At 37.7% G+C, this 10,533-nt stretch overlaps 1 pseudogene; it reads right to left on the bottom strand.

Moving 5' to 3' along the window:
- Positions 1–5,431: 5,431 nt before the first annotated feature.
- Positions 5,432–5,530, bottom strand: LOC123947808 (annotated as a pseudogene).
- Between the last annotated feature and the right edge of the window lie 5,003 nt (positions 5,531–10,533).

The raw sequence follows: 10,533 nt of genomic DNA, 5'->3' as shown, positions 1-10,533 counted from the left end.
ATGAGAATAAATACACAGAACTCATCATTTCCTCATTATTTTTCTACCTTTTATTTCTACCTATGCCCTCACAACATTCACCTGTATTGTACCTGTATGGCAGGAATACTGTAATCGTGTACGCATCTCTTCCCCGCTCCATGTCAAAGGAATTCATGCTACTAACTTAAAACCAGCCATGGTGAAAAGGCTTGCACCCTGGAAGTCAGCAAATGCCACAAATCAGGGCTTTTTGTGTTTCGGAGAAATGGTTGTTGAATATTTATTAGCACACCTCTGGATGGCGGGAAAAGTCAAACGCCATTGCCAGATTTCCCAGTGAAAAAATGAAGTTCTGTAAACACTGGACTGCATTGGAATGGTCAAATGTATATTAAAACAACTACTAAGTTATGACTATAGATCAATTTTGCTTTTTCTGTCACAAATCTAGAAGTTGCTATTTTGTGTGAGGATAGAAAATATAGAACAAAGAGAAGAGAGGGGAGTTACCAGCATCCCAGAGAGTATTTTGTTTTTTTTTAAAGATTTTATTTATTTATTTGACAGACAGAGATCACAGGTAGGCAGAGAGGCAGACAGAGAGAGAGGAAGGGAAGCAGGCTCCCTGCGGAGCAGAGGACCTGATGCGGGGCTCGAACCCAGGACCCTGGGATCATGACCTGAGCCCAAGGCAGAGGCATTAACCCACTGAGCCATCCAGGCGCCCCCCAGAGAGTGTTAATGGCTTTCCCACAGCTGTATCGTGTTGACTACTGAGCCATTGGTCAAAGTAAGTCAACTTGCCAAGTCCAGAGTGAATGCAGGTTAGATATGAACACCTTGGGATCAATCCTGAAATCAACCTACTACCCAGCCAAACCAGGAGTCGTAACAACTTGATACTTCCTTTATAGTATTTCTCCAATATCCTCCTGCTGTGCAATGATACAGATGTAAACTTTCAAAAGGAAAACAATAATAAAAACCAACGTGTGCGTGTGTGTGCATGTGCGTGTGTGTATTTTAGAGAGGCGATTTCTGAAAATAAGGGAACTACACAGAATGCCAATTAAAAATAGGCACTACAAGGGGCCCCTGGGTGGCTCAGTCAGTTGGGCTTCCAACTCTTGATTTCAGCTCAGGTCCTGATTTCAGGGGCGTGAGTTTCAGCCCCATGTTAGGCTCCACATCCTCTACTTAGCAAAAGAGAAAAGAAAAGAAAGGGGAAAAAATAGGCACTACAAAATATTTAGGCACAATTTGCCAACTAACGTGTATTAGCCATTCCTTTTGGGCACATTCTCTTATCCTTCAATTTTTCTCTTTATTGTACTCAGCAGTTAAGTGCATCTATGTAAAGCTCGGTTGACCAGATAGACAAAAGATAGCTAGATAGCTTGATAGGTAGATAGATAGATAGATAAATTTTCCTGGCATACAAAGTATTTTTACTCATTTTATCCCTACAGAATCCAAGCTCCCAAGGATCATCTTCTTCTTTCTTAAAAACTAACAACCTAAAAACACTGGACTCATTAGTTCATGGATATATGTGCCTTACAAGTGCTGGGCCTATGAGAAGGACACTTCCTGCCTATATGATATATTTTAAAGGGTACCAGGAAAACCCCTTTAGTGCCCGAATACTCCCTCACTTCCCTAAAGCACAGGATACATGTTTTAAAAAAATTTTTTTAAGATTTTTATTTATTTATTTGAGAGAGAGTGAGCACAAGCAGGGAGAAGGGCAGAAGCAGAGGGGAGGCAGTCTTCCCACTGAGCAGGGAGCCGGATGCAGGGCTGGAACCCAGGACCCTGGGATCACGATCCTAACAGAGCCAAAGGCAGATGCTCAACCAACTGAGCCCCCCAGGTGCCTCCATGTTTAATAATTTTAAGTGATCCTTTAATGAATGAGAATTCACTGGTTGATATCTATCTTGTTTAAGTCGCCGGATGCAGGGCTGGAACCCAGAACCCTGGGATCACGATCCTAACAGAGCCAAAGGCAGATGCTCAACCAAATGAGCCCCCCAGGTGCCCCCATGTTTAATAATTTTAAGTGATCCTTTAATGAATGAGAATTCACTGGTTGATATCTATCTTGTTTAAGTCCCCAGTGCGCTGTGTGGAAAAGAGCTGAGATGAGGGCTACCACAAAGTATGCTCTGATTCTCAACTGGCTGCCATTCTAACTGTGTTTTCAGGCACTGCAAGGGCATCGTGGTTTTGTCCAGTTGTGTGTTAGGGCACCACAGGAGATCTGGCCTTTATCCCACTCTTGGTAGAAATGCTGAATTAAGCAAGTGGGACACCCCTTTCCAGGACTGCCTCTTTGCCACCCCCATGGCACTCCTTGCCAAATAAAAATAATATGCTGGGAACTATATTAAGTTTTCTCCTCTTAAAAATCTTCAGATTCTTGAGTTCTTTTCTGATTTCTCAAAATTTATAGTTAATGGCCCTACCCTAACTTTAGTCAGTTTCCCAAGTAGCCATCATTTATAAGAGGTACTTCCTTCCATAAAATAAGCTCACTTCCTACCCTACCTTCAGAAAGAATGTAAACTCATTTTCTGATGAAATTGACCTTTATTTTTAAAGATTGAGGATAGGTGTTCTTTCCTTAATAATGTCATCTCTATCATTTCATTCGCTATTAAGAAAGAGGAAACAATTTTCTGGGGATTTTTTGGGTCACATTTATTCTGAATTCATTATAGTTCAACGAGGAATATTCTGACCTACCTTTGAACTACTTACGGAGAAAGGGTTGCATCGGTAAAAAATGAGCAGGATTACAAGGGCAATAACTCGCCTACCTAAGGTAAGAACTTCCAGCCACTTTATGAGAGTACCTTTGCTTACAATGAACAGTAAAAAATATAAATGCATCACTGCTAGGCATATAAAATAATAAAGGCCCTTTGGAAAACAGTTCCTCGGTTCCTTAAGTGAAACGTACACTCACTATATGACCCAGCAATTTCATTCCTAGGTATCCACCCAGGAGAAATGAAAACACATGTCTGTCCAAAGACTTGTACACCAATGTTCTTAGCAGCATTATTCATGAGAAGCAAAAAGCTGGAAACACTCCAAAAGTCCATCAGCTGCTGAATGGGTAAGTAGGTTGTGGTATACCCATTTAATGTGCCAATAAAAAGGAGAGAACTGCTAATACATTCCCCAACACAAATGAGCCTCAGGAGTATGATGCTAGGTGAAAGGAACCAGACACCCGAGACTATGTATTGCGTGATTCCACTGATACACATTTATAGAAGGGGTAAAACTATGGAGACAGAACATAGATCAGTGGTTGCCACAGCTGAGGCGAGTGTGGGGACCATCTGCAAACGGGTGTGAGAGAAACAGGAGGGATGAAGCAGTGTTCTAAACTGGACTGTGGTGATGTTTCAACCCTGTGTAAATTTGCTTCTACTCATCTAGACGCCCCTTAGAGTGGGTGAATTTTATACTATGTAAATTACGTCACAGCAAAGCTGCTTGTTAAAAGAAAAACACAGGAGCAGGAAAAACTAAAAAGAAAATCTATGGCTATTTGCCTTTACAAAGAGAAAGATGGGAAAGAGAAACCAGAAAACCACGATGCTGGTTACTTATAAGGGAGAGTGGCAGTAAGGATTTGGGAGGGAGGGGCATTTGTACCAATATGAAATGGAGAGAAAACTGAAACACAGCAGCCCAGTCAGGTTTCGAATGAATAGTGTAACAATACAGAAGGAAAACAGAAAAAGGAAGAACAAATCTGAATAACGTATGAAAATTTTACTATGTAACACCCTCAGTTTGTGGTGGAGAAGTAGGGCACGGAGGACATTATGAATAAATCCTCTCCTCTTTTTAGTAGGTTTGTTTTATATAGAGGCAAAGATGAAGCAATTCTGAAATTATTTTAGATTCGCTACTCAATTTTGAGGAAATAAGTAAATTATTGTTTGGGGGACCCAAGGTTCTAACTGAAAAAGCCACATGTAAATACAGAAGAGGAGAAGGCAAGAAGAAACCTGTGGGGATGAATGGAATTGCAATTATGAATTCGTGGTATCTAAAATATGTATATGTCCCCGTGTACGTTTGTTGATCTATGGATATACATAAATGTCTATGTGTATTTGTATGTGTTCATGTACATGTATAAATATCCATTGATTTTCTTGTTCATCCAACTGAAATGTACAAGAAGCAAAGACTCCCCGGGAACAGTGAGCATACCTCGCACCCAGATCGTGGTTTTTAATAACTTCTCTCATTAAAAGGAACCAAGGCTCTTCCTAGAAATTGCTGAATTTGGGACTGGGGCGGGTAGATACAAGAAATGGCTGAAAAGGGGCGCCTGGGTGGTTCGGTTGGTTAAGCAACTGCCTTTGGCTCAGGTCATGATCCTGGAGTCCCGGGATGAGTCCTGTACCTGGCTCCCTGCTCGGCAGGGAGTCTGCTTCTCCCTCCGACCCTCCCCCTTCTCAAGCTCTCTCTCTCTCATTCTTTTCCTCCCTCCCTCTCAAACAAATAAAATCTTTAAAAAAAAATTACACACACACAGAAAAATGCCTGAAAAATCTTTTTTCTGCCAGATATTAACGAAGTACTCATGATGGGGTAGGGGATTTCACATATCACTGGGATGCAGAAGCCAGCTCGTGGGGGATCCACTGGCCAAATCCAGGACAGTCTGAGCAGCAAGATAATAGATACAAGAGTGAATTATACATTACTGAAAGCAGAGGTATTGGTGAGTCTACACCTATGATGAATACATAAAGAACTAGAGAGTTCCTGCTTACCGCCAATACTAAGTGCTGAATGATCAATGAGAGCAGAGTAGTAGAGCTGGAAAAGAACATTTTGTGACCATCATAGGAAAGACCCATTCGGCAGAAATCGATAGAGGCTGGATCCAGATGGAAATTCTGATGCGGAGCGGGATGCGTTTGCATTGACTTAAATCATCTCCCCACAGCTTGCATTATGAGACAGAGATGAAGTAAGTAGAGAAAATGTTAATAGTAGGCAAATCTGGGTAAGGAGTATAGAGATGTTCTTGGCAATATTCTTACTCATACAACTTTTCCATATTTGAAATAATTTCCAGATACAAAGTTTAACAATGGAAGGAAAAATCTGGAAGTGGCCCTTCACCCCCAACCCCTCTTCCTAGGAGCAGGCCCATGTTAATAGTTTTGTTTGTGTGTTTCTAGACCCATTTCTTTTTCTTTTTTTTAAGATTTTATTTTTGAATAATCACTATACCCAACATGGGGCTTGAACTTAAAATCCCAGGATCAAGAGTTGCAGGCTTTACTGACTGAGCCAGACAGGTACCCCTCTAGACCCTTTCTACGCCTTTTTTTTTTTTAATGTGGTATAACACACATAACACAAAATTTACGATGTCAACTATTTTTAAGTGTATTGCATTCAGTACAAAAGGCTGGAATGCTTCAAATTTGCATGTCATCCTTGGGCAGGGACCATGCCAAGCTGTCCCTGTGTCGTTCCAACTCTGTGTGCTGCCAAACCAAGCCCTCTATGTGTCTTTAAATGTGCAGGCTCCAACATTATAAATGTAAGCATACTGTGCAGAGGAAGAAAAAGAAAAAAAAAATAAAGGTGAAAGATGGCTCTTCCTAGTAGACCAAAAAATGTGTGACTAGAAGACGGCAGGAATTTTAAAGGAACTTTTCAGGCAGAGAAAAAAATTATAACAGATGGAAATTTCATTCCTCACAAAGGAATAAAGAACACCAGGGAGAGTAAATATGTGGATAAAAACAAAAACATTCTTTCTCCTACTTAATTTCTTTAGAAGATATGTGACTATTTAAAGCAAACATAATAAAGTGTGTGGGGTTTATAACATATGGGCCAGCAAGCTGTATGACAACAATTCCACCAAGGACTAGAGGAGGAAAATGGAAGTGTATGGTTTTAAGTACTGAGTTAAATGTCCTGTTCTTACATGTCACATGAAATGATATAAGATTATTTAAAGGGAGACCATGGGGGTGCCTGGCTGGGGCTCAGTCGAGGGAACATGCGACTCTTCTTGATCTCAGGGTTGAAAGTTCGAGCCCTATGCTGGATGTAGAGATTACTTAAAAATAAAATATTTTCAAAAAAATGAAAATAAAGGTGGACTGTGATTGGTTATGATTTGTTAGATATTGTAAATCCTAGAGCAACCCACTAAAAATAATCTTTAAAGGAGGCACAGCTAGGAAGCCAATAGTGGAGGTAAAATGGAATCATGAAAAGATGAGATTACTACCAATGAATAAAGAAATTAAGAGGGGCACCTGGGTGGTTCAATCGGTTAAGCATCTGACTCTTGGTTTTGGTTCAGGTCATGATCTCGGGGTCCTGAGATCGAGCCCCACATCAGGCTCCCTCCCCAGCAGAGAGTCTGCTTCCCCTCTCTCTCTCCCTCTGCCTCTCCCCATGTGCATATACTCTCTCTAAAATAAATAAATAAATCTTCAAAAAGATTAAGAAACAAAGGCAAAATGGAAAAAAGAGTATATTGGGATCAATGGAAAACAAATACTAAAATGCCAATGTATCAATAATTACAGTGAATGTAAGTAATCTAAACACTCCATTATTAGGTATATCAAATCATCATATTGTATGCCTAGAACTAATATAATGTTATATATCAACTATAAATCAAATTTTAAAAAACCCACTCCATTGAAAAATAGATCATCAGGTTGGATAAGAAAAAAGCATGATGGGGCACCTGGGTGGCTCAGTGGGTTAAAGCCTCTGCCTTCCGCTCAGGTCATGATCCCAGGGTCCTGAGATCGAGCCCCACATTGGGCTCTCTGCTCAGCAGGGAGCCTGCTTCCCCCTCTCTCTGCCTGCCTCTCTGCCTACTTGTGATCTCTCTCTCTCTCTCTATGAAATAAATAAAAAATTTTTAAAAAAAGAAAAGAAAAAAGCAAGATATGCTGTCCACAAGTAACTATATGCTGTCTGCAAAAAGCCAACTTTAATTATAAAGACATGGCAGGTTAAAAATAAAAGGCCAAAAAGATTACCCAAATAATTTACAAAAAAGAATAAAAGGATAGGTAAATATATATGCCATGCTGGCAATAGGCAGAAGAAAGGGAATTAGCTCTATTAACATTGGACAAAGTAGGTTTCTGTCCACGGGACCATAATAATAAAGGACCAGTTCATCAAGAAGACATCATAGTGTTACAGAGTTTTAAAATACATGAGGCAAAAACTGATGGAAGTAGAAGAAATACACAAAATTATAAGTGAAGATTTCAACAGTCCTCTCCTATTAATTGTTAAAATATGTGGGCAGAAAATCAATAAGAATGCAGAAAGCTTGAATAACACATCAACCAAATTAAATTAATTGGCATTTATACAACACTCCACCTAACAACAACAGAATAAACACTATTTTCAAGTGTACATGGACCATTTATCAAGTTAAGCCATATTTGGGGCCATAAAACAAGTCTCAATAAATTTTAAAGCATTGAAATCATCCATTCATAGTATATTCTTTGACCACAAAAGAATTAACTAGAAATCAGTAATAGAAAGATATGTGCAAACACTCCGATGTTTACAAATTAAACAACATACTTCTAAATAACACATAGGTCAAAAAAGAAATCACAAGTGAAACTAGAAAATACTTTTAACTGAATGAAAATAAAAGCAGCAAAATAAAAGTGGGGTGAACCCAAAGCAGTGCTATAAAGGAAATTTATTACTTTCAATACTTATGTTGGAAAGCAAACGGGTTTTTTAAACAGATTATATATTTTTTAAAATATTTTATTTATTTATTGGACAGACAGATATCTCAAGTAGGCAGAGAGGCAGGCAGAGAAAGAGGAGGAAGCAGGCTCCATCCCAGAACCCTGGGATCATGACGGGAGCTGGAGCCGAAAGCAGAGGCTTTAACCCACTGAGCCACCCAGGCATCCCAAAGATTTTATTTATTTTATGTATTTACTTATTTAAGAGAGAGAGTTCATGAGCAGGGGGAAGGGCAGAGGGAGAAACAGACTCCCTGCTGGGCGGGGTTTGAACCCAGAAACCTGAGATCATGACCCGAGCCAAAGGCAGATGCTTAGTCACCTAGGCATGCTGAAAAGAAAACAGGTTTAAATCAAATATCTAAAATTCCACCATAAGAAACTAGAAAGAGAAGAGCAACTTAAATCGAAGTGGAAGAAAAGAAGTAATCAGAAATCAGTAAAATAATAAATGGACAACAATAGAGAAAAAAACCCAAAACCTGATTTGTCGAAAATACAACTGATAAATCTTTACCTTATGCTGAATAAGAACATAGAGGACACAATCACCAGTATTAGGTATGAACAATTCTACATATACTAAAAAGATAATATGGGAATTTATGAATAACTTCAAGTCAATAAACTCATCAAATTAGATTAAAGGAAAAGATTCCCTGAAAATCTGAATGACTAAAGCTCACTCAAGAAAAAATACTTTAAAGATCTCAATTTATATATATATTTATATATACATCTTACATATAATGTGTATATATATGTAAGATATATATCTATTTTAAGATCTCAATTTATATTAAAGATATTAAAGTTGTAGTTATAAACCTTCCCACAAAATACAAAACAAAATAAAAAACAAAACAAAAAAATCATTAGTTCCAGACATCTTTATCAGTGAATTCTACCAAATATTTAAGGAAGGAATAAAACCAATCCTAGACAAAAAAGTAAAGAAGAGAAAACTTTCCTATTTATTTTATGAAACCAGTCTTACCTTAATACCAACACTAAAAAAAGAAACTAAAAGGATAGAAAACTGCAGACCAATATGCCTTATGAATGCAGACATAAAATCCTTAAAATTTTAGTAAGTCAGAGCCAGTTAAATATTAAGAAAGAACTTACCATGACCAAGTGGGGTTTATCCCAGAATTGTAAGATTGATTCAACAATGCAAAATCAGTAAATGAAATTCATCATAATAACAGACTAAAAAGGAGAGGCTATATGATCAATCAGCTCAACAGATGTAGAAAAACATTATGAGAGATTTCAAAACCCATTTATGATTAAAAAAAAAATCAAACCAACTCTCAGCAAACTAGAGAAAGAAGGAAATATTCTCAATACGATAGAGGAAATCCACCAAAAATGTAAAGTTATCACCATTCTTCTTAATTTAAAACTGAATTATTTTCCCCTGCAATTGGGGGAAAGTTAATAGGACCACTCTTGCCATTTCTATTCATCTGAAGTTCCTAGACAATGATATAAGAAAAGAAACCAAAATAAAATCCATATAGTTTGGAAAGGAAGAAATAAAACTGTCGTTATCCATTGGCTCTGTAGTTGTTCATATAGAAAATCCTAAGGAAACTGCCAAAAAACAACTATAGCTAAGAAGTCAATTTGATAAGGTCACAGGATAATTGTCAACATACAAAATTAATTGTGTCTCTAGAGACTAGCAACAGACAGTTGGAAATTGAAGATTTTTAAATAATATTATTTATAGTGGCATCAGAAAGCAAGAAATGCTTATGGGTAAATTCAGCAAAATCTGCAATGATATGTACATTGAAACTTTCAAGGCTTTACTGAGATACATTAATGAAGATCTGAGTAAATGATGAGACATACTTTGTTCATAGTTCAATTGACTCAATATTTCTAAGATACTAATTCTCCCTAAATTGATCTATCAATTCAATGCAATTCTAGTAAAAGTCCAGCAGGACTTTGTTTGTAGAAATTTACATACAGATGTAAAAACCTAGAACAGTCAAAACAATTTTGGAGAAGAACAATCTTAATTTAAAGCTAAAATAATCAAGACAGTGTGGCGTTAGCGTAAAGGTAGAGAGATCTATGAAGCTCGATCAAGAATCTAGAAATAAGCAAATAAGCCTACACATAAATAATCAAAATATCAACCATGAGGCACCTGGGTGGCTCAGTTGATTAAGCGTCTGCCTTCGGCTTAGGTCATGATCCCAGGGTCTCGGGATCGAGCCCCACATTGGGCTCCCTGTTTAGTAGGAAGCCTGCTTCTCCCTTTGTCCCATACCCCACCCGTGCTCTCTTTTTCTCAAATAAATAAATAAAATCTTAAAAAAAAAAAACGTGAAAAGATGGTCTTTTAAACAAATGATTGAAATCAATTTGGAAAAGTTCGTCTCTTCAGCAAACAATTCTGGAAAATGAATTTTCATGTGACTGAAAAAAAAAAGGAGCCTCAACTCTTATCTCCTATTAGTTAAGAAAATTACCTCAAAATGTATTCTCAAATTAAATGAAAAGTCTAAAACCATAAAACTTCTAGGACAAAACAGAAAAAAAATCTTTTTGATTTGGGGCTAGACAAAATGCTTTAGGACATAAGACACAAACCATGAACTAAAAATAATAAATTGGAGATATTGAAACTTGAAACTTTTGCTCCTCAAAATAACACTGTTAAGAAAGTGAAAAGGCAAGCCGCATGTTGAGAGAAAATATTTGCAAAATCTAATGAGGA

This window comes from Meles meles, chromosome 7 (genome assembly GCF_922984935.1).
Source record: "Meles meles chromosome 7, mMelMel3.1 paternal haplotype, whole genome shotgun sequence".
In the NCBI taxonomy this organism is placed as follows: Eukaryota; Metazoa; Chordata; class Mammalia; order Carnivora; family Mustelidae; genus Meles; species Meles meles.
The sequence above is the reverse complement of the archived record's forward strand: the minus strand, read 5'-3'. Positions and strand labels throughout refer to the sequence as shown.